Source organism: Colius striatus, chromosome 1, assembly GCF_028858725.1.
Source record: "Colius striatus isolate bColStr4 chromosome 1, bColStr4.1.hap1, whole genome shotgun sequence".
In the NCBI taxonomy this organism is placed as follows: Eukaryota; Metazoa; Chordata; class Aves; order Coliiformes; family Coliidae; genus Colius; species Colius striatus.
The window spans coordinates 96,827,802-96,852,494 of NC_084759.1; the positions used below are offsets into that span (position 1 = coordinate 96,827,802).

The 24,693-nt window shown below is 41.0% G+C and overlaps 1 long non-coding RNA gene across 1 annotated transcript; it reads right to left on the minus strand.

Annotated features, from left to right (window-relative positions):
- Positions 1–867: 867 nt before the first annotated feature.
- Positions 868–24,649, minus strand: LOC133624683 (uncharacterized). Its single transcript, XR_009818044.1, has 3 exons — positions 23,501–24,649; positions 19,275–19,381; positions 868–1,459 (listed from the first exon to the last, which is right to left on the minus strand). It is a non-coding gene; the product is annotated as an uncharacterized LOC133624683 (long non-coding RNA).
- Between the last annotated feature and the right edge of the window lie 44 nt (positions 24,650–24,693).

The following is a 24,693-nucleotide window of genomic DNA, read 5'->3' on the forward strand; positions in this document are numbered from 1 at the left end:
GGACAGGATCAAGTGTTATTATGGACCCTTTCTCTCATTCACAGGTCCCATTAAGCTGAGAAAGAATTCATCAGATTAACAAGATCTGATTTTCCCAGATTCATATTAACTCTTGTTCATTGTAGTGGTTTTGCCTGGGCCAGTTTTTTGATAGTGGGAGGGCTACAAAGATCTGCCAGAAGTTTCCCCTGTAGCTGATAGGGGTAGGGCCAGTCAATTCTAAGATAGACCCCACAGCTGACCCAGGCTTGGCCAATTAATGATAAAGGTAACGTCTCAGTGAATATTTGAGGAGGAGATGAAGTCATTGTGCCGTTGCTAAACTGCAGCAGCAACAGGCAGTGAGATTGTAAAAACATCTCCACAGACACCAAGGTCAGTGAAGAAGGAGGGGGAGGAGGGTGCTTAGGCCCTGGAAGAAAGATTCCCCTGTGACCTGTGGTGAACACCACAGTAAGGCAGCTGTCCCCCTGCAGTCCATGGAGGACCACTAGGTGCAGAGGTCCACTCACAACCCGTGGAGGACCCCACGCCGGTACAGGTGGATACCTGAAGGAGGCTGTGACTCCGTGGGAAGCCCATGTTGAAGCAAGTTTCTGGCAGGACCTGGAAGCCTGTAGGGAGAGAGGGGCCCACGCCAGAGCAGGTTTGTTGTCAGGACTTGTGATACTGTGAGGGACTCAAGGCTGGACCTGAAGGACTGTTCTCCCAATGGGTGACCCACATTGGGGCAGAGTGTGAGGAGCTGCCCCCGTGGGAGGCCCCATGCCAGAGCAGTTCATGAGGAGCTGTAGCCCATGGGAAGGACCCACACTGGAGAAGTTCATGAGAGACTGACTCCCGTGGGAGGGACCCCACAGTGTAGCAGTGGGAAGTGTGAGGAGGCCTCTCCCTGAGAAGAAGCAGCGACAAAGTCCACCTGTAATGAACTGACTGTAACCCTCATCCCTCATCACCTGTGCTGCTGGGGGGGAAGGAAGGAGAGTCATGGTAAGAGGGAGGGGTGGGGAGAGGTGTTTTAAGATTCAATTTTATTTCTCATCTCTCTGTTCTTATGGTTTATTAATAAATCAAACTCTTTTCTCCCCCTGTTGAGTCTGTTTTGCCCATGATGTTAATTGATGAGCCATCTCCCCGTTCTTATTTCAACTCACAAACCTCTTGTTATATTTCTCTCTTCCCCTCTCCAGTTTAGGAAGAGGAGTGATATTACAACTTGGTGGGCACCTGGCACCCAATCAGGGCTAAAATACCACACTTATTGACTACCATATACTTAAAAATAGTTATTTCATGCACGTGTTTGCCAGGCAGCTGAAGTTAAGCTAGTCAGCCAAAAACTCCCTGTATTCTTCTTTTTATTCCTTTGAAGGTAGGAATTATTGTTGTTTTCCAGCATTTCTTTTGGACTGTGTCTGTCCTCCAGGAGTTTCTCTCAGGAGTCTCAAAACCTCAGCCTCTGGAAAAGGAAAGACAAGGGTATCCATTAAAGTGATTACAGTAGGAAGCTGTAACATCAGTGATTGCTTTTGGGAAGTTTAGCCTGCTATATACTTCAATGACGTGTTGGGCTGATAAGCAGTAATTAAGAAAAGCAGCCCCTGGCCATGAGAGCTCATAGAGGATCTTATAATAAGGTGCTTTCATACTTTCAAAGGTAATTTCATTTATATGTGTCATCATCAGGTTACAAACAGTCTATTCAGACCATCAGCACCATTCTAATACCAGGACTGAAAAGCAGGTTATCATTTTTCAGTCTCTGTAATTCTATTGTTCTGTTATCCACAGCCTTTAGCTAAGATATTTTTAAATGAGTAAGTTCAAAGTGATAAAAGATTTATGATCAAGCCTTGGGTTTTTTTTAAAGAACACTTTTCTGTGGCTTGGACCTTGAGCTTAAGGAATTCCAAGTACTTTTTTTTTTTTTTTTACAAGCTACTGAGGCTTTCGTGAAAATAAGAGATAGCACTTTTTTTCTGTTACTTTTTACATTTCAACTTTCCAGTCGGTACCAGTGGTCTACCACTTATAAAAAGGCGCAGAGGAAAAAAATTAGCTCTCTTTGCTGTCTGGAAAGAAATAATAAATAAAGACTTTCTGGGGAAATAATAAACAAAGCATATTTAGCTTTTCTTTTTTCTTTCCTTTTCTTTTTCAGTAGCTTGAAAAAATCACCGCACGTCAAGAAGTTTCTGTGTTAAACTCATATGGCAACTTAACAAACTATACTTACTGCAAAGGGGCTGACTAACCTGCCATGATTTTATGAAGCAGCACATCGTGATGTGTGGCTTCGCTGAGGAAACTGGAGGTTCGAGCTACCCTATAACACATGTAATTCCCCTAAAAACTCCAAGCATCCATAGACTACTAGCCAGACTTATTGCTCTGCTGTCTCCCTTGACATTTTGTCATCCACAGGCAGGCTACCCTGTCTGTCTGCCCTGCCCATCCCTCCCCCAGCAACATTTTTTTTGTCAGCCACTAGATGTATATACTTATATACTGCTGTGGTTTAACCCCAGCTGGTAACTAAGCATCACACAGTCATCACTCACTACTCCTCCCACAGTGGGATGGAGAGGAGAATTAGGAGAAAAATAGTAAAACTCATGGTTTAAGAGGGGTATAATAACTAATATGAAATACAAAATAATAATCACAAGCGTATATTATCATCATAATAATAGTAATGAAAATAAACATTAAAAAAAAACCATGGGGAAAAAACTAACAAACAAAATGAAACAGCCCCAAGTGATGCACAATGCAATTGCTCACCATCCATACTGACTAATGCCCAAGCAACAATCTGGCTCTCTCTGCTAGCTGCCCTGAGCTTATACACTGGGAATGACGTTCTATAGTGTGGGATATCGCTTTGGTCAGTTTAGATTAGATGTCCTAGCTGTGCTCCTTCCCAGCTTATTGTGCACCCCCAGTCCATTCACTGGCAGGGTAGGACGAGAGGCAGAAAAAGCCTTGATGCTATGCAAGCCCAGCTCAGCAATAACCAAACCAAGCCTGTGTTATCAACACTGTTTTCCACACAATCCAAAACACAATCATGTACCAGCTACCAGGAAGAAAGGTAACTATCCCAGCTGAATTGAGGACAATGCATATATGTGTGTGCATATATATATATATTCATAAAATCAGCAGTACAGCACCATAAAATCAGCAGTACAGTGGACTGTGACACTCAAGTTAAATGACCTCCTTTTGAGAAACCATGGAAAGGATTAAAATGAGACTGTGAAGGAGTTCAAAGGACACTTACTCCCAGTGCTTGCTCCTGCCTCAGGCCAGTGATGACCTGCTGTCCCCTATGGACCATTTCCTGGACTGTCAGGGTGTCTCCATGCCCTCCTGGCATTTGTCCATGAGCACAGCTTGGAGCACCTACACACCTGCAGGGAGCTTAAGACCACTGTGTCTCCTTCCTTTATAAAAAAAAAATGTTTTATGTTTCAGCTAGCTAAAATTGTGGCTAAAGAAAGCACTTAAGGATGCGTTTAAATCTCACTGGTATTTAAAGATTCAGGCAAGTGCTGTCCTAAATCAGAGCTGTGATCCTTCATACCATTCTCCAAATACGTTTAGGTTGCTGGCTAGGCTGCTCGTGTGCTGCTCAGATAGGTCCCAGCTCCACACATCTGTGCACATACAGTCCCTTGTGCCTGCTTCACTCACAGCCATGCTACTCTTCATATTTTCTGTATGTGGATGCATTTAAAACAAAACCGAATCCTTTTCTAAAACACCTTCCCTCCTCCAAACCGAGCTGTGTCACTAGAAACACTTCCCTTAGCTTCAGATGTTACTAGTAAATTCACTCCATGATTAAGAAAGCTACTTTGTCCTGAGGAAGGAGAGACAAGCACAGGACAGTCTTACATGTTGACATAGTAGCAGATATGATTATTGTGACCTTCTCATTATATCCCAACAAATACTATTTTCCTGCCTTTTTACCTGCATGGCAGCATGCAACAGCAGAGAAGCTTAATGGAGATTACCCATTAGAAAGGCCAGTGTCCTCATTAGATCTCTGTTTTGGCAGCAGCAGACACGCATGCTCATTGTTTGTAAAAGAGAAATTCAATGTTGACAGTTGCTTTTGAACGGCTTTAACATGTTCCATTCCAGAAATGGCCTTATTTTAATGTCAGGCAATTTTTCCATATATCACCAGCCTGCAGGCTTAGTAAAAATTATTCAACATCCTTCAGCTTCCTTGAGAAAGTGGGAAGACAGGCTCAGTTGAAAAGAAGGAATATTGGAAATACATAAGCAACGGTTTAAGCCGTGTGCTCAGGGCCTAACCCAATAACATGATTGATAAGCTACTGCAGAACAAACGAAGATCAGCTTTTGAGGTCTTTGTCAGAAGACTGCATCTTGTAGGTTTACTGTGCACCCGTAATCCTGTGGGGCATTTATTGACTGTTGAGCTTGTCCCTTAATTACTATCTATCAAGCCTGCAGGAGTCAGGATTTCTCAGTGATGAGAGCAGCTACGGCTTAGAGATACATCACTTACAGCTGTCAAATGATCGTATTTTTATTTTAGCCCCATCGATTGATAAAGATGAATATGTTTTTCTCTGATGATTAATTCTGATTGGAGCCACACACCTGTTTGCCTCTTGTCACCTCCCCCAAATCCTAACTCCGTTATCATTAGCACAAACATTATACAGCTGTCAATGTTAAGATATGAAGCTGTCCCTTGCATTTCTAGATTTTGGTAGCAGTTGTACGTCCCTAGAGATGGGGCTCACACTCAGGCAACAATGGTATGTGTGTATGGCCCAAACCCATGTGCAGGCTCAGAGCTGGTGGCACAGACTAGCCTCCCACAAGCTGAGGTCTGGAGGGAGGTCAGATTTCCAGCCTGACTCTGAATAACAAGAAAACCACGGATAACCTCAGTAAGGACTAAATATCCTTAGTCCTTCCCTTGCCTCTCGGAGAAGGAGGAATGGGTAAGAGAGGATCTGTCATCCTAATCTGTGGCTGTGCAGGTCCTTGGGGCAGCTGTGGACTACCAGGAGCGGGTGGACAATCCTGTTCAAGGGGGATAGATAAAACTCATCACACTAATCATGCCCCTGGGTTTTTTAAAGGCTGCTCACAACAGTACCTTCAGTGCTGCAGAGACCAACAAATACCTTGCAAAAGGAGGAAAAAATCTGGAACCCACCAGTAGGGCCCTACGTTTCCTATCACAGTTGATAACACTGACACCAGCCCAGGAGGAGCACACAGGTGCCAGCCACCCAGCATTGTGATTGTCTTAATGAATTACAATTACAGAAACACCTGAACCAGATAACACTGCACTCACATGCTCTGAAATGTATAAAAATGTGTAGCAGCCCCCACTGTTTTCAGCCCCTCAGTAGTTGTGGATAAGGTGCTGTTTGGAAGCTACTAGGGTTTTTGCTTCAGACAGATCTCTCTTGCAAAACATAGTACAGATCTTTAGCCAAAGCTTTCAAAAGCAAAGGAAAGCTTGGATATATTTTCAAGGAGCAGGACTCCCATGAATCCTAGAGCTCTCCTTCCCTTAGCATAAGCTTAGTACGGAGGCCCTCCAAAAGGATAGCGCCCAAAATTCTTACTCAGTTTAGGGAAATGCAACCAGAATACAGGCTTTATACAAACTGTAGGTGGAAAGTGATTGCTGGTGCCCTTTGCAGTTCCCCCATCCTGAATCCTCAGAGGAGGAAACATGTTCACCTCAAGCATACATAGCCAAGCTGCCAAGCTCTTTCCTCCCACTCTGGATTGCTGAGCCATTTGGACTTGGGTAAAACTGTATGTCTGCAATCCACTTTTCCTTCCCCAGGCAAACGCCAAACTCCTTCCTTCTTAGGACTGAGGAAGAGGTTAGTCTTGCCCATAAGGACTCCCTAAGTCTACAGCTGTCCTACCTCAGTGCAGAGAATGTCTCCACTACCATCAAAAGACAAATCTTCCAGGGCCTTGTGTTGCTAGAGATGCATGTTGTACCCCATAGGGTGTCCTATTGAGCAGATCATCAAGAAGTGGGCGTCATTCTTGGGAAAGGTTCCAGTGCTGCCTGTCCCAGGGATTCTGGGGAAGAGCTGAGCTCAAGAGCATGAGGGAAGTACCACTGGTCTTGCTCCTTGTTTCGCCTCCCTGCCAGAATAGGGCAGCTGTTCCTCTATCTATACAGACTTGTTTATCCTTGGAGCACAACTTGAGCTGATGGATGGGGGACAAAATTCAATAGAGACACACAAGGATAGGTCTGACTGGGGCAGTTTCCCATATTTTAGAGCAATGCAGTGTGCCAGAAACCGCAGGGTACAAAGCACCTGGACAGCCAAACACGTGGGGAAAGGGTGCTGTGATAGTCCTGCATCTGTAGCACCTCCATTCACAGGTGCATTTTAGCATGTTACAGAAATGCGGATTATGTTAATAGCACCAGGACACTTAGAGCAGGGAGGACTCCTCCCCTTGAAAACTGAAAGGAGAATTACAGGGATGAGTAAAGTGCTAAAAGCTTGGGTGCTACTAAGCTTTGCAGAGAGATAGGGCAAGGAACACTTAGAAGGTTACTGGGTCTGCACTATCCTCACCTTATAAATGAGCTCCACTCTGGTGAGTCATCATTCAGAGCAGTAATTGTCTCAGATAGCCCGATTACTCATCAGTTCACAGAATGGTAGGGGTTGGAAGAGACCTCTAAAGATCATCTAGTCCAATGCCCCTGCTAAAAGCAGTTGATCCATTTAATCTGCTTTGGGTTCTGCCCACAACTGGTATCAATATATAGTTAAAGAGACATTGTAAGAGGACTAGAATTTTTTTTTTTCTGCCCCAGAATTGGGTTTTCTACAAAGTAATAACAGGCAAAGTTGCTACTGCTTGGTTTTCTTCTGAAAAGCTCATTCCTGAAGCAAAACTAATCCATAGTTTCTGAAAACTGTAAGGAAAAAACAACCCTGTTGCAAAGATGTTAAGATGTTTTCAAGTGATTTCTAAGGATATCCTAAGAACAAATATATATTTCCATCACAGACCTCCTAACTTCTCTTCCTGGAAATGACAACAGTGATAAAATATTCTTATCTCAAAACCCTGTGAGAAAGGCCCAAATGAGAACACCGTGGATGATGTTTTAACGGTTCAAACTAGCGCAACTAGAGGGAGAAAAACCAGGTACAGAGAAACTTGTTCCTGTTTGTTGCAGGATGGCTAAGAAGATGACAAAGACTTGATAAGCTTTGTTCTGGCAATCTGGTTTTGAGCTCCTTAGTTCCCAAGCAGCAACAGTGGAAAAATTTTAATGAATTATCCACAGACAGAGTTGAAGCTTCTCCCCACAGGCTTTTATTCATGCACACAGCACTATGTTGCTGAAAATACTGAGCAGAGAAATTGCTCTGAGTGATGTCCAGAGTGCTTTAGTCATACCACATGAACCCTTAACTCTCCTTGACTGTATACAGGAAAAGATGTCTTGGTCTCAGTGGGACTGAGCCATAGAGGGCTATCTATCAAAAAATCTCTGTTATTTTGAGTGTGAGCTGTGCTGTTTAAAGAATTTAGAAGCCCAAAGATATAGTTAGGTCCTAGTAGAATATTCAAGAGGAGTTGTTTAAATGAAGGTTGTTGTGGGGTTTTTTTTACCCCAAAATAACACCTCTGAGTGTGGTTTAAATTAATTCTAATTACTTAACTATTGTGTCTCTGGAAAGAGAGAAATGTCAGAAATCACATCTAATGCTGCCTGTTAAATGTATCCCTAATACATCCTCTAAGAAGTCTTTTTTTCTATTTTACATTCCCTGGTTTCATTTTTGTACAATCTTTATTCTGTAGAAAAAAAAGTAAAGGAACTTGGTACAAACACAAGTATCCCTAAAAGCTTTTAGTTCAATTTTCTATAAAATAATAATATTTCCATTTCATTTAGTAGTGATCACATTTTCAGGTTTTATGCACATGTGCTTAACGAGGTAGAGTGCTGAACTCTCACCTGGCACTTGGAAAGAGATGCAGAAATATTTCCAAAAATATTTATACTATGTTTTCTAAACCTTCTGCTTGTCATCCCAAAGCAGAAATGTCTATACTGAATTGAACTAGCCAGATAATTTTGCATGTATCATATTTCAACAATTATTTCAGAAATTATAGCTTTTGCAAGTGCCACGAGAGGAGACTACTGTAACCTTTAACATCCAGTGGTAGATTTCCAGCAGTCAGCTCAGAAAATTGTGGGGAACCCTTTGATCTTTACAACTACATCGTTCCTTAAAAGCTTTTGTCTCATACCTAATAAAATGATAAAACCAAAGAGAGAGAGTTTTGCTCTTTTTTTTTGTAGCCAGCAGAAAATCCCCTTTTCTTCAAAGAAAACAAAGTCTTTTGAGAAGATAAAGACTTAAATATCCAGAGAAAGAAAAACAGTTTGCCTAACAAGCAAATGGCAAGAAATACTGACACCAAAGTTATCTTAAGCTTCAATCACCCTTCTTCGGGTCAGCACGTTTACAGTTTGCTAATTGCTAGTGCAGTAGTTTTTCACGGACTACTAGCTCTAAATGAAAATGGAGGCTGAAAGAATGATGTCTTTAGCAGTTCATCTCCCTAATCACAAGGTTTCCTAAATGCTAATCTAGCATTTTGTTATCCAACAGGGATTTACCTTCCTTCATTCAATCAGATTGCACATCAGATTAATGGCCTGCTCAGTAGGCAGAGGCTGAGTATCAATCCCCCACAGGCCAGGACAGAGGGATGGGCAGAATGTCTGCATCCTGCAAATCCTTCCAGAGGGTTTCACACTCTGAACTTTTGAGTAAAACACCATTTATTTCTAACAAATGTTGTGGATGTCCATGAACCTGTACCTCCACCAGAACAACAAAATGATGTGGTTCTGCTTCTTTTGAGAGGAAAGAGAAAACATGAGGACCAAGTTTCCTGTGTCTGACAAATACTTCTGTCATCTAAAGGATGTTACCACATGAAGTCCCCAGAAATGATAGCTTTTTTTCACAGACACACTTGTTTTCTGCTTCCCCAGCTTCCCACTTATCTTTAAAAAAATAAAACCCAGGTTCATGATAGATTAAATAATCATTCTGTAATGATTAAATCAGTATGTATCTCTAGGGGATACTCTGAGGCATGAGAAAAGCTTTTCCAGCATGCTGTTATTGTCTCTACATTTCCCAAATTATTACCTACCTCTCTTCATACAGAAATGTTATCCCAGCCAGAGACTGAACCCTGCAAGGTGATCCTTTCTATCCACTAGATATCTAAGTTATCTACTCTTTTCAACACATATCTGGAGTTCTATAACTGCAATCTATTTAGAAGGCTCTTGGATAGTCCCGTGATAGAAAATCAGATATAAAGATTTATCTGACTGTTTAATTAAAGGCAGCAAACTTGTCCAGCTGTTGATTGCTAAATTATCATTTCCAATATCTGCTCTTAACATGCAAGATATCCACATCTCCACTAACCTGCACAGAGCTAGCACACTCATGTATTAAGGGTCAAGACTTGCTCACTTATAAAGAAAAGTGATCTAGAAGACAACTCCTGACAGCAGCACACAGTGGCAGCTGGTATTATCCAAATAAAATTGTTTTAAATAAATTCTGAACTAGCATGACCTATCTGACACTTATCTAAGGGCTGAACTGAATTCAGTAAATGTATGTCCTTTTGTTCTGTACTTCTTCTATTGATTTTAGTGAGACATAGTGCTAAATAAGACATTCAATAGGAGGAATATATTAATTTCTAGATGCAGCTATTAAGCAGCATATCTACTTGAAAAAAAAAAAAAAAGCTGGAAAAACATGTCCCCAGTGGTCTACCTCTGCAGCAAATGCCATAGTGAAAGTATCTGCTGGATGGTATGACTGGGGACAGGAGCTCTAGAGACCTCCATGAAGCCCCCTCTAGTGGGGCTGGTCTGGGAGACTTGGTAGTGGAAGAGACGTAACCTAGACTGCAAAAACGATGCAGGGAAAGAGGGAAAATACAAAAAAAAAAACCAGTCCTGAAGGAGGATCTACAGGAAAAGCCAAAGACTTCTAAGAAGTGGGCAAGTGAGTTATGGCTTCAACAGGAGAAATAATAGGAGAGAAAATGAAGGAGGGGAGGGGCTGAGTGGCAAGACAAACTCCTACATCTGTATGTGAGGGGAATGGGCTATGAAGAAAATTGACTCTGAATGAAATGGAAGCAACCTAGACAAAGCCCATGTGGTGCAAAAACAAAGGAGAAGAGAGCTGACATGTCAGAATGAGAAGGGGAAGAAGGGAAGCAGTTCACAAAATCCCAAATTGCAGTGCAAATGAGATGAGAGTTAGTCTCTATAAAAACTCAAGGGCTGTATTTTGCCTGAACCAGAGAACCCACACATCTCTGTACTTGCCATTCTCCATCCTACAAAATCTGGGGAAAACCCTAGGGTTATGGTAATTATACAAATGTTTCATTTTTCAAAGTCTGACTCAATGTATTCTCTAAACCAGTGACATGGATCTGCAAAGAGGCTGATTTCATACAGCAAGGAACTGTTGGCTAAAGCTATGAAGAGTACAGTCATGATAATAAGATCAAATATTACTTTTCAGTATAATCCACATTTCTCAAATTCTTTATATTAGAACCTTGCTCAGTCTAAATCAGCCAAGGCAAGTGTGTGAAGTGACTTTCCATGAGAAATATTATCTACATTTAGCTGAGGTTAACAAATTGCCCAAAGTTTATATAAGAATCTGCATGCCATTTACAATTGATTAACTATTATTTGGCAGGCTATTTGTGCAACGAATTGCTGACATTTTGAAAAGAGCTATTTGATGATTTAACGTAGACTTAATACCTGACCTTTGATTTATATAAAATGCATATCAAGTGAGGAAAATGAGACACTGACTTTACGGTGTAATTCTTGTCTGATAGCTATGCAACCTTTCTGCTTTCCTCACCTCTGGAGTTCTCTACACATTTTGGTGTATTTTTCAGGTACAGATTTCAGCATCATCCATGCTGCAGTGCTATTTCAAAATGTTAATAAATGATGATGCTGATCTAGAGCCAAAGCAGCAGCAAGATGTGTCATTCGTAATGGTAACAGATGATCAATGTTTATTCAACATACCCAGCGTGTTGTTTGTTGAGTTCTTTTTTAAATAAATGACTGGACTTCTACATTTATTTTAGAAATCCATTGCCTCTGTAGGAAGCAGCTCACCATGACAGCTAATGTCAAATATTGTTTTTCATTTGAAACTAGAAAAAGAGACATTAGGGTTTCTGAGGTTAGCTTTAGTCTTTGAGATTAAAAAAGCAGATGGGGACAATTTATTCTGAAGAGCCTGGCAGACTGACTCCCAGCTATACCATCTGAATAACTTTTGTAATATATAGCACTGGTGGAAAGGAGAGAAACTTTTGTTTTGTATGATACAAGAATCTGTATATATTTATTATTATGCATGTTTGGCTTTATGCTTAATGACTCAAGTCTGTTATTCCTACTTTAATGATTCCATGCACTTCCAGGTGATCCCAGGTAGAAATATACTTTTCCTATCTGTGAACCATTTCTGCACACTAAGACCTGTTTCTCTCTGTGCTGTGTAAGAGCTCAAATTCATACCCTTGGTGAAACATTTGTCAAAGATTCCTTACGTGATTGCTATACACCTGCTTTTAGTCTGTTGGTTTTTGATTTGTTGTGATCTTTTAAAAAATATGGAAGATTAATATATCGACAGCAACATGGTAGTTAAAGGTTGCAGGGGGATTTTCCCTTCAAATCTGACATTTCCAGTGTTATTGAAAAAAGAGCACGATAATGAGATGTATATACTCAGAGGATATTTTCTGCTCTTTCTAGACATATTGCAATGTTATACAGGGAGGTCAGAAAATTGAACTGGAAGGAGTCTTGAGGCATCACAGAATTCCTCTGCACCAAAGCAAAGCTGCAGATATCCACATGGTCCTAATAGATGTTGATCTTTAATTCCTCCAATCAAAGAGGAATGTCTCAGGGTTGTCCCTTTCCATGGGAGAAGTAGGAACATCAGTGATTTCCCAAGGGTTTTCCTTAGGATATAAGAACAAGAGAGAAATTGTAACTTTTTTGTTGCTGTTGATTAGATAAATAGCAGATGAAAGAGAAGAAACAGGGTGTCTGGGTCAGAAATGTAATTTCATAAACCAAGGAAGATCCAGTTATGGGACCACAGGAAGATAATGCCAATCTCAATCTCCTTATATAAAGTAATATATGGAGACAACTATTTCCACTTTCCCAAAGAAGATACTTCACCCTTAATTTTGATTGCAAAACATGTTGCAGTTTCAAGTCCAGATAGATTTTGAACTGTTAAAAGCCAAAGCTTCTTCACCTTTACTCAAATCCTGCCCATACCATCTCTAACTCCAGGTACCAAATTGATCATTGACATCTCCACTATAGAGTAATTGAGGAAATCAAACAAGTCTGCAATGCTATCACTCAGAAACAAAAGTGGAGATTTCAAAGAAGTTTTTTTTCCCTCAAATATAAACAGATGAGACAAAATTTGACTTTGCAACTCAACAAATGACCCAAGAAGGATCCTAAAATAGCCAATGAGGGACTGTGGATTTCTACAGTTGCCTAAAATTGTCAGAGGCAATAATTACAGATAAGCTTGCAGTTTCCCCTAAACTCTCAGAGGCTGAAAAACTGGTCTAGAAATTTCATGAAAGAGAGATTCCTCCTCAGATTTTCTGGCTTGTTTTGGCTAGATTAGAAAGACCTTGATTGATAACAACCTCTTAGAAATACGGTGCTTTGAACCTGCAGACTGCTCCAGCTTAGTTGGAACCATGAAGTTTCAACTTTGTATAAATATAGGTACACATTAAAAAAAAAAACAACAAAACTTTCTAAAAGATAATTAAAATGCAGTTGTCAATCATATCAGGTTTTCAAGTTCTTATCATTTACTACACCATTTAAACTGAAGTGCCCAGTCCCGAATCTTAATAACTGTAGTCTCAACATACTACCAAAGGCTTCAGCTGAAGTCAGGTCACATTATGCTAAGCACTCCTCATGAGTAAAATATAGAACTAAAGTAAGCAGGTGATACTTCCCATCCACTTAAAATAGAAACTGTAAGTGAAAGCAGAGAGAAATCTATTACCACTAATTTACACAGAGTAACCCATTTCAGAGGTGTTAAACAATTTGATCAAGGTCATATAAGACATCTGTAGCAGAGCCAAGAAACAAAGTTAAGAAAGGCAAAATCTCATAGGAATTACCAAACTCATTTGATTTGTCCTCTCCTGTTTTTTGTTGGGAAAGATTTATTTTTCTTCCTAGTAGTTGATACAGTGCTGTATTTTGGATTTAGTCTGAGAATAACATTGAAAACACACTGATGTTTCAGTTGTTGGTGAGAAGCACTTATCCTAAGCTGAGGATTTTTCAGGTTCCCATGCTCTGCCCATGCTCAGTGAGGTGGTGCACAATAAGCTGGGAGGGCAGTTTGACCAGGACAGCTGACCTGAACCTGCCAAAGAGATATCCCACACCATAGAATTTCATTCCCAGTATATAAACTGGAAGGAGTTGTCCAGGAGGGGCCTATTGTTGCTCAGCTATTGGTCAGCAGGTGGTGAGAAATTGCATTGGGCATCAATTATCTGTTCTTATGTTTTATTTATCTTTTTATTATATTAATTTTTACTACAATGATAGTTACCACAATAATATTATGCTAATTGCTTAGTTTCATTATTACACTCAGCCCATGAGTTTCTCTTATTTTTCCAAGTCTTCTCCCTGTCCCACTGGGAGGGAGGAACACTGAGAAAGCAGTTATGTGATGCTTAGTTGCTGGCTGGGGTTAAACCACAACAGTCTTTTCTGGTGTCCAATATAGGGCTTGGAGAGTCGAGACAACAACAGATATCATAACAGATATAACAACGGATTCAAATAACAAGGCCAAAAGCCTAACTAACACACCCAAAGATAATAGATACATGCTAAAGTCTGTGTTGCATAGGTTTTGTATCATACAAACAAGCCTGGTTATACTGTGTCTATCAATGAGGTCTTCTAGTTTAGATTGATGCTTCTTAGACAAGCAGCACAAATCTGAAAAACAAAGTTTGTCACTGTTATTAACACTAAGCAGTACTCTTATCTTCAAGAGTGATGAAGCACATGAATCCCTCCTAAGAGCATCATACCAGTTAGCAGGCCTCCTTGCTTAACATTATAAAGTACCCATTCAAGAAGACAGACTGTACACACAAAAGCAGAATGAAGATTCTTGCAGTGATACTCCTGACATATAAATCTGCTTCCTCTGCCAAATAGGAAGATGAGTGATGGCAGAATGCATGCATGCTTGTGTGCATGCAGTGTGAGGATATGTGCCCTGTGCTGCAGTCACACCAGCATGGGAGGCTTTGCTCCATGGCAGGGATGGTGTGAGGCTCTTGCCTGCTGGGGTAGGCTCTGCAGCAGCAAGAGACTAGCAAGGACTATTGACATTTGAGCAGACTAGCTAGTTTCAGGGAGAAATTCCATGTGTGCTTTATGTAATATAACAGTTATTTCACCTATGAATACAAGAACAGCCCCTAGAAGAAAGGTGAGTTAAAGTACTATCCCCTAATGCCCACGATCTATGCTGGAACATGACAATGAGTCATACACGAGACACACGGTCGTTATGCACGTATGTGGCTCTAAACAAGAATATGCTTCTCTTTAATTTCCTACTATTGTAGCAGTATTAGCTTAGCTCTTAAAACCAGTCTTTTTTACTAAACATTTTTCCAATTCTTAAAAAAAAAATAGTAAAAGAAAAAAAATTCAAATAAATATCAATTTTAAACCAACCTTCCTTCCTTCCTTCCTTCCTTCCTTCCTTCCTTCCTTCCTTCCTTCCTTCCTTCCTTCCTTCCTTCCCTCTTGAAGAAGAAGAATGGAGAAGATTTTAAGAGGTACAGGTAAAAAAGAGGTGAGAGAGAAAAAGAACTTTTCTAAAAATTGGAAAGAAAGTGTAGGCATCACTCATCTTGCTGAATTTGAAAAGTATGACAGAGGTGAAGGGAAAGACAAGAGAATGTATAAAACAGGAGAAAAAAAAAATCTAAGCCTGTATTTAAAAACCAAACTAACTAACTATGAAATTCAATAGTTTCTGGTAAGACAAAAGAATAAAGTTCCTTTAGAGGCAGCTCCACCTGGCTAATGCTCTTAGCTCATGATAGTCAGAAAACACTAACTCTTCTCCCAGATATTATCAGGGAATCCTTTATGTTAAAATTGAACAGTATTCGAGAGAACACTTCACCATTTCGGGGGATGTCTCCTGTTTATGGATACAAAAATCCTGTGAAAAGACAGCTTTGTTTATGTCACTCTGGCTGAAGCTCTGCTTCAAATATTAGAAGGTAGTATCTCTCTTTAAACATATGTGTTGACACTATTCATATGACCCTCTTCACCCTACCGTCTGAACTCCTTTAATGGATCACTCCATGCTTTTCTGCATAGTCTGGTCATCACAAATTCACTTTGGGTTCAAATACATATTTCTTTAACTTTGGTAGAGATAGGGAAGTGGAAAGCACAGACATTTAGACACCTTCCAAATGATTTTTTGTTTCATTTTTAAGGTCATTTAAGACAGGCAGCTGTACTGACTTTTGTAAAGGGTCACAAAATATTTTGCTTCATACGTACAAAAAGGCAAAGGAAATGTAAAGCTTTACATGGCAAAGGTAATGTAAAATGTCTTTGTCCAATCTCAAAGACCCATGCAAAAAGATGGATTTTACCATCAGCTGAAGAAATGGAAAATTTCAATGTTCCTGACTCTGACTTGAGTACAAACTCTGCCTGCAGGAGGCTACGGAACAGCCCAAAGCCCTTGGAGAGGGGCTATCACCTGCTGCTTTAGCTTACCTTCAAAGCATACCTTTCCCTAGAATAGCTCCCCTTCATTGCTGCTCACTCCACAACTTCAACAGGCAGAGCAGTGGCTTTTGTGCTTCTCCCTGTGGTGACAGAGTCCAGGTTCACACTAGATGGATCCATGCCTGGGCAAGCTCTAATTAACTGTATTCTTAAAAACACAAGGATCCCAGCTGATAACCTTTACATTTGATTTGATATTTTTTCAGGGATCTCAGAACTACAGAAAGTTTATTTATTTCCCTGAACTATTTTTAATCCATTTTCAGCATCTCTCCTCTGCCTCATCTTCCTTGTGCTTCATGTTTGTGAACAATATCATGGATAGGAATAGTGTTTCGTGTCATAAAATGTGCAGAACTCTTTTTGCTAGGAAATTGCCCATATGGTATATGACACGGTCTAAAGTTTTACCAGCTCCTGCTCTGCTGGTAACTAACAAAAGAAAAATCTTCCCCAAAATATCAAAACTGGTAGTGAACTCCAGATCTGGCCTTGAGAAGAGTCACTCTAAAATCCTGGGGACAAATGAGTTTTAATATGCTCACCAAGTTTTGGAATCTGATGTAAATTTTAAGAATCTATGCCTGGGAGGGAGAAAGCACATCAAAAAGCACAATGGAGACACGAGAGTTGGGGAGGTTGGGAAAGTCACATAAAGAGGTGACAAATTAAATTTCATACTAATATATGTTACTCAGGGAAATTAATATTCTGTCATTAAGAAAAGCTCCCAGAGCTGATGCTGATGACAAGGCTTCCAGCAACACCTGCAGCTCCCAAGCCTTGGGGAGTAGCGGCAACAGGAAGGCTCTGCTAGCACTGGCACTGGGCAGCTGCTAACACACCTCCCACCCACCACCACTCATTTCAGGGTGGGCATAGATGTACATCAGGATTTCCCACTCCAGAAACTCATGTGCACATCATAAACCTAGCGTGTCCAGGAAGGATCAGCATTGCCACAATGCAGCACAGCAAGATTACATGCCATGATATTCAGTGGGGTTTATTTACTTGCTGGTGAAAAAATGCAGCCTGCCTCTGCAGAGGGAGTTATTGAATGAAGATGCATCAGTGACACATGCGAGCTGGCCCTGATAGTCGTGCTACAAAAATCTTAATAATTAGAGCTGACACTTTGTTCCTCTCAAACGAGCTTTTTCATGCAATAACAAAAATGATGGTGCAGGAAAACCAACTCTTCTTGGCTGAAGATAGTTTCCTTCAATAGAAACCAGTGGTAGAAAAATCAATTTATTTCCCAATGGAAACCTTTGTGTATTATATACCAGTGTATGTACATGCCTTGCACTTCTTCCTTTCACACTGTTTTAGGTCCATGATCCTTCTCAGCAGCTATTGTAAATGTAATGAGACATGCTGAACTTTTCAAAACCAGTAAAAAATCAACATATGTACAGGTAGTAGCTTGTATTTATAAGCTCTATACTGTCACAACATAAATCACAAGTTAATTTTTCCTCTCTGGGTTCAAGACATGCAGATTGCCACCATGTCAACAAAACAAATTGATATTGTGAAAAGCACAATAGATTTGTCTTCAACAGCAAACTCTAGCACATGTTTTCTGAGTGACACTGGGCAAGTCTTCCTGTGACATCTGATGGCAATGATATTTGGGGTTTTTTTTTGTTCTTCAGGCTTTCTCCCACCTAAATTTTAGGTTTTTAAGAGAAGGAATTTCTCCCTTGCAGTGAGTGCTTGTGGCTTCTGAGGATTGTCAGCCTTCTACACCAAAAAAAGATATAGATGCCCAATATCAGCATAGGGTCTCAAGTAAGACAGTGCAGGCAATAAATCTTTTAGATTTATTCTAGAGCTAGTAGAATAGTGCTATGCCTAAGTAAGATACAATTTATCCACAAAATATAGCAGTTGTTTAGGAAGACAGAATCTGGTCTAGTCTCAGTAAATCAGTACAGAACAAAAGCGTCCCTGAGCCGGCTCTGAGGCAACTTGGCCCTGAAGCACTGTGCAGTATCTTGTTGGCTACTGGTTGCTGCACTGTGGAAGTTGAGCAAGGTAGAAATGCCTTCAGCATGTTTTTATGACAGAGAATGAGTCTGGGTAAACATTACAGCACAATTAGAGATGTCTTGTTCAGACAAATTGATTTTGGTGCCCATATTCCTCAGACCTTCAGTCCTGCCAAGTCAGATGGAAAAGAAAAACAGTGGAACAGACTGCCGGCTTATAAGCAAACGTATAACAATTGCTGTCATTCCTAAAGAGGAACAAACTCACCCTTGAAAATTCAGGTTTTTAAAAAAGATGAGAAAAAAAATAACATTGCAAAGCTCTGTACCTGGAGATGCTTCATCTATAACTTGTCCTAACTACCAATGCCGTCAATACAATGCAAGATCTGAGATGTTTCCAGCTTCAGCTTTGTCCTCACCATGCTCTCAGGTGCACCCCCATCCCACTGTTCCTCCTCGGACAGAGATCTCCCCATCCCAGCACCTCTGCAGGTCCACGTTCCTGTCAGAACATCCAGTGCTCACCACAGGGTTGATCCCAACTTCCCAGCAGGGCAGAAATGTGCTGCTGTTATCATGCATAAACTGATGGAGCTCTGGATTTATGCTGACAAACACACTGTGTCTGAAGGTGCTCTTCAGGGTAGGAGTGTACTTTCAGCCCAGCTTTCAGCCTTTCTGTGAACAGTCTTTGGGGCCCACAGGAGGAAGGATTAGCATATGTGATAGGACAAGACTGCCAGCAGCACTTTGGGCAGCTTGAAAAGGAAAGTCTACTGATTTTCTGTAGGGGAAAACATAGTACAGTGTCCTAGACCATTATAATCCCATTCAGTCTTTGCCAAGGTTTTCAACCTTCCTCTCTCTGGCTCTTTTTTTGAAAATTATTGTTATTTCTTCTCTTTTTTTTTTTTTTCCCTTTAAAGAGGAGTATCTTTATTCTAGGCACTGGACTGAGCTGTACCCCCAGGAATTGTGTCCCAGGTCTGTAAAACTTTGGGAGAGGAATAAACTGCAAACCTCCTGACCAAGAAGGGGCAGATATTATAATATCTTAAACACTAAAAATGTATCAACTATCCATTTCACTCCAAATATTCAAAGTGTAATCATGAATTTCTTGTATGAAATGATACTGAAATCAAGATGATTTTAGAGAAATGATTACAAAGCATTTAGCAACCAGTTTTAAAAGTGTTCCAATAGTGCTTCTGGCAAAGTAAATTCTTTGTAATTTAAGATATTACACATACCTTGGAGGAACTGAACATAGGTATCAGAAAACAAAATGATCCCTCTGCATCAGTGTTCCTTGTATTTTGCTGGTCATGAGCTTATTTTGCCTCTGTTTTCTCTGAGGCTTAAGAAGAAAGGAAAAGACAGAAAATAAAAAGCTGAGAAATGTAGATGTGATTTGAATTTCTTCTTGATAAAATATTATAAGAAATTCACATAATCTTCTTTCCCATCACATATGCTTTCAGTTTGGGATTAATGTTTCACTACCAATTTGAACTGCACATTTCTTTAAAAATAATAATTAAAATACTAAGAAAAGTCACCAGAAAAAATAGCTTTTAAGGCAGCTTTTCTTATTTACAAATGTAGTAGTATTAGCAGTTAAAAGAACCTGACTATACCCAGTTAAAAGACTTTATACTACAGCATATTACTGACATTTATCTAGCTATAAACAAACACCCACTGAAGAGCAGCACATTATGGTTAATTAAACAACAACAGTCGGGTGGGGGAGGGAGGAGGAGGAGGAAATAATAGTCATTTCATTTAACTGGAAAAACGTGAAGAGACTTATAATGCAGTTATGAGTCCAGTGAGCCAAAATTACAAGCTTCTAAAGTTAGAGCTCTAAGTAACTACAAATAGCAAACAATCTCAGCATCTCAAGACATAGCCTCAGCTAATTGATCAGTCATCCTTCATCAGTGGTATCAGATAGAGATTTATAGCACATGTAAATTTAAGAGAAGATAAAATGAATATATATATTCTATAATGGTCTTCCTTCTGAAGTTCTCACATTGAGAGTTGGGAAGAGAGGGACTTCATGAGGTTCAACAAGGACAAGTGCAAAGTCCTGCACTTGGGGAGGAACAACCCCATGCACCAGGACAGGTTGGGGATTGACCTGCTGGAAAGCAGCTCTGCAGAGAGAGACCTGGGAGTGCTGGTTGATAATAAACTAACCATGAGTCAGCAATGTGCCCTCATGGCCAAGAAGGCCAGGAGCATCCTGAGATGCATCAAGAAGAGTGTGGCCAGCAAGTCAAGGGAGGTTCTCCTCCCCCTCTACTCTGCCCTGGTGAGGCCTCATCTGGAGTCCTGTGTCCAGTTCTGGGCTCCTTAGCTCAAGAGGGACAGGGAAGTGCTGGAGAGAGTCCAGCACAGGGCCACCAAGACAATCAGAGGACTGGAACATCTTTCATATGAGGAAAGGCTGCAGGATCTGGGGTTGTTCAGTCTAAAGAAGACTGAGGGGAGACCTCATTAACACAAGTATTTAAAAGGTATATTTCAGGAGAATGGGGCAACAGTTTTTTCTAGGATAAAAGGTAATGGACAAAAGCTGGAACACAAAGAGTTTCACTTAAATTTGCAAAAAACTATTTCACTGTTCAGGTGAGGGAGCCCTGGCACAGGGTGCCCAGGGAGGGTGTGGACTCTCCTTCTCTGGAGGTTTTCCAAACCCACCGGGACACGTTCCTGTGTGACCTGATGTAGGTGAACCTGCTTTAGCAGGGAAGTTGGACTAGATGACCTTCAGAGGTCCCTTCCAACCCTACCATTCTGTGATTCTATGATTTTTTTCTTCTAAATGCTGCATGGTGGGCTTCCTTGTCCATCATGCCATTTCTGCCTAGAGAATAAGATGCAGCCTTACCACAAAGTCACCAGTAGCCTGGGAGAGAAATGCTCAGCATCATCCAGGGACATGTGATTTAAGCTCACATTTAAACTCACTCCCAGCTACTAGGTAGGAAGATGGCTAGTGCCTGGGACTCTTGCTTGACTTCCAACTCTGCTGCCATGTAGTCAGCTAGGTATCATTTCTGAGGGCTCTGCGCCCATCTGTGCATGGGCTGTGGTCTGGAGCCCCTGCACTGGGGAGGCATATGGGTGGCATAAACCTGCATGTGCAGTCATCCAGGTGCCTTCAGCATTGGACTTCCTGTGGGATCACTTCCCAGGGCTTGAGATGGTACCACCAGACTTCCGGGCAAGCCCCAGGCTCACTAGATGCTGAGTCTCAGAGCTCTTCTTTTTTCAACTTCAGCTGGCATCAGAATGTAGAAGGGCAAAAGCAGACAGAAACACAAATATTTATGGGATGGAAAAAATGCTTCTATCCTGCATTTATTCTAAGCTTAGCTCTGCCCTTCTTTTTAAATAACACATTAAGGATATATTATATAGCAATTTAATAATAACTCTTCATTCCTAAAGTAAACAAGTGTAATTTATCAGCCTTTTGTGGACCAATAAATAGGGACAGAGGGTAAATGTAGCCCAGTGCTGAAAATTATTCCAGGTTGCCCTGCCCTGGACTATGCTCATCCATCGTAATACAACTATGCCTGAGACAAGATGCCTTAACAGTCAGTCAATTCGTCTCTGTTCTTTTGACCATGTCTCCGAATCAGCCAGCATCAGAGAAGAGCAACAGTGAAGATGGGAAGGCAAAGACTGACACCTTGTGCTTATGGCACCAGCCAGTCCTGCACTCACCATTGGCAGGCAGAGAGGTGGCTTTCACTGCCATCTCTTGAGCTCAGCAAAGTTCTTGGAGCATCATGGCTTGACTGGGTCTTGGAATCCCATCCAAGGATGAAGGTTGAGCTCTTGAATTGGGCTGGAATGCTGCTAGGCACTAGGCTTCAAGAGTTTTTCATCAAAGATGCCCAGTCAATCAGTCCAAGCTTTAACGATGGAAAATGTGAAGTGGTAACCAGGAATGGTAGCTCTGGGTGACAAGTGACCTAGATCACAGCCTTATGTTTGCCAAAAGCTCCCTGCATGGGAGCAAAGGTTATGGGTTTTGTGTGTCTCTAATGCTCCCTCTAGAAAAGATGAAGTCATTCTGAAGTGACCATTAAAATTTCATTACTTAAGTTATTAACGTTTGTAAGAAGTTCTTACATTTCACAAGGAAAGATGCCACAGATGAGATACAAAATTTTTCTCCCATGGTAAGGAAAAATAATGCACCTAAGCATTTTTATCTTCAGAGTCCTCTTTTAGACTGTAGCCAGCCTGCATTTCATTTGCAGTTTTATGGAAAATGTATATTTCAGCACTTTTTCCAAAACTCATTAGCTCAATCAATTTTAATCCATTTTCTATCTTCCCCCGGGGAGAAGAGAAGAGGAAACAAATAGATAAAGGGAAGAAATGTAAGCAATATCTGCAGATGACATCTTCCAGCAGTAGCACTTCCAGCATCTGATAACCTCCCACTGACAATCTCTCTTGTGGTAAAGGCTGTAACAAAGTGTTACTGGGCAGAAGGAAATTTTCAAGAACATCATAAAAGTCATAGCAACTGTATACCTCAAAATGCTCAAGGACTTATTGCAAGTTTGTATTTCTCTTCCAGATCTTTCATGAACAAAATTAAATGGACTCATATTTAAAAGACAAAATATGTGCTTTTATCTAAAACTTCTTCAACTATTCTTTTGCAATCAATGTACTAAAAAAGGCAGTTACATACTCAAGTACCTAAAAGAGTCTATCCAGGCTCAAATGCTCAGCATCATGCTGCCAGCTAAGGAACAGAATTTTAGACTCCTCCTGCCAAAAGCCTAATAAATAACAAAAAGCTGCTTTGTCCTATATCTTTCTTTTTCTTAAGAAAATGTAAAGATTTTTTCATGCTTTGTTGCTGCTAGTTAGCCTGTGCCACTGTTTGTGTGCTAAAGAGCAATGTTCAATAACTAGGACTTTTAATTCGTGATCATATATTTTAATCTATGGTACATGATGTACTTCTAACAATAAGGTAGCAAGCAAGTGTAATGTGGTGGGCACTGTATTTAGAATACAAATGAAATGGTTTTCTCTTGAAAAAGAGTAAATAAGAGACCTCTAGTGCCCAACAGTGCTGGGGAGAGTAAGGGAGCCCTGGCACAGGCTACCCAGGGAAGGTGAGGAGTCTCCTTCTCTGGAGGTTTTCCAAATTTGCCTGGGTATGTTCCTGTGTGACCTGATTGAGGTGAACCTGCTTTAGCAGAGAGTTGGACTGGATGATCTCTAGAGGTCCCTTCCAATCCCTACTGTTCTGTGATTCTGTGACCTCCATAACATCATTCTGGGTCCTCCTCACCCCCTACTCATGCAGGAGCCATTCTCAATTTGGATTCTCTCAAGCAGACTCAGGGATAAGCAGTCAATTTGTGCTGTTCTTTTTCAGTTAGCTTTGAATTGTAGCTTGTATTCCTTGGTGTCCATCAACATTTACCTTAATAATCAGACAATAAGTTGAATGTCCTTGTCACAGCGGTGCTGAAAGGATGTTTGTTATGTAGAGTCGTAGTCATAGCCTGAGCCAGAAGGTACGGTTAGAGTTATGATTAGGGTTAGAATTAAGGTTAAGTCTGAGACAAAGAGATACTGGAGGTGTGGTTGGAGTGGAGTTGGAACGGGGCAGGCCAAGACACAATGGCGACATTGGTTGTTCAAGGACAATCAATACAGCTAAACGGAGACATCCAATGACTCTGCTCTCTGAAGAAATTGCAGGATTCCTCAGTCTCTACCCATTGATACAGTAAAGATTTTATATCAGAAATACAGAGGTCATCTCAGAAGGTCCTGCTTGTTCTGAATTGTGATTCCTCAGCTGAGTACAGATGGACAGCAAGGCATGGTCAGATCACCTTCTATGGATTATTCCACTTGCTCTTTTCATTAATAATCACTGAATGTTTCAAAAAAGAAAAGGTGCAAAGAAACAGTCAGTGTCCTGCACTCTTTTTAGAAGCCTTAGCAAATTTTGACATTACTACAGCCTCTCTGTAACCAGGCTTTCAGTCAAACTGCATCCGTGCTGAAGCCTGCCAGCTGTGGGAGGCCTAAGGGATGTCCTGTGAAGATGTTGCCTCCCTTTACAGATGAGAGAGGAGCTGCCTCTTCCCTGAGGGAGCAGAGGGATCCAAAATTCACACAGCCAGGAGTCACTGGATCACTTGCAAAGTCTTGACCAATGTCTTCCTTCCACATCTAAACCACACAGTCTGGCTTTTTAGATTAGGTCTCCTTCCCCATGATGGTACAAGATAGTTTGTCTCTTTCCTAGCATTGATTTGCATGCAACATATTCTTGTGCAAAAATCTGCACCACACCACACCTGTAGCCATCAGCTATTCTTGGGACATTGTTGTTTGATGGCCCACTCTCAGGTAGGACAGACTAGATTTTTCCATCTCCAGCTCTTGGCAACACAATTTCTTGACCCTGAATGCAGATGGACAAGCTTGTCTGTACAAACATTACCCACAGAATATCAGCAGTTTCTTCTCTGGCTTTGGGTCAGAAAACCACAGGGTACTGTCAGGTTCTCCAGTGTCTGCCAGTTCTCCCTGCTTTCTCTCCTCCTCTCAGTATGGTGGGCTGCTGGCAAGACCTGCAGGCTGGTGGTCAGACCAAATAAG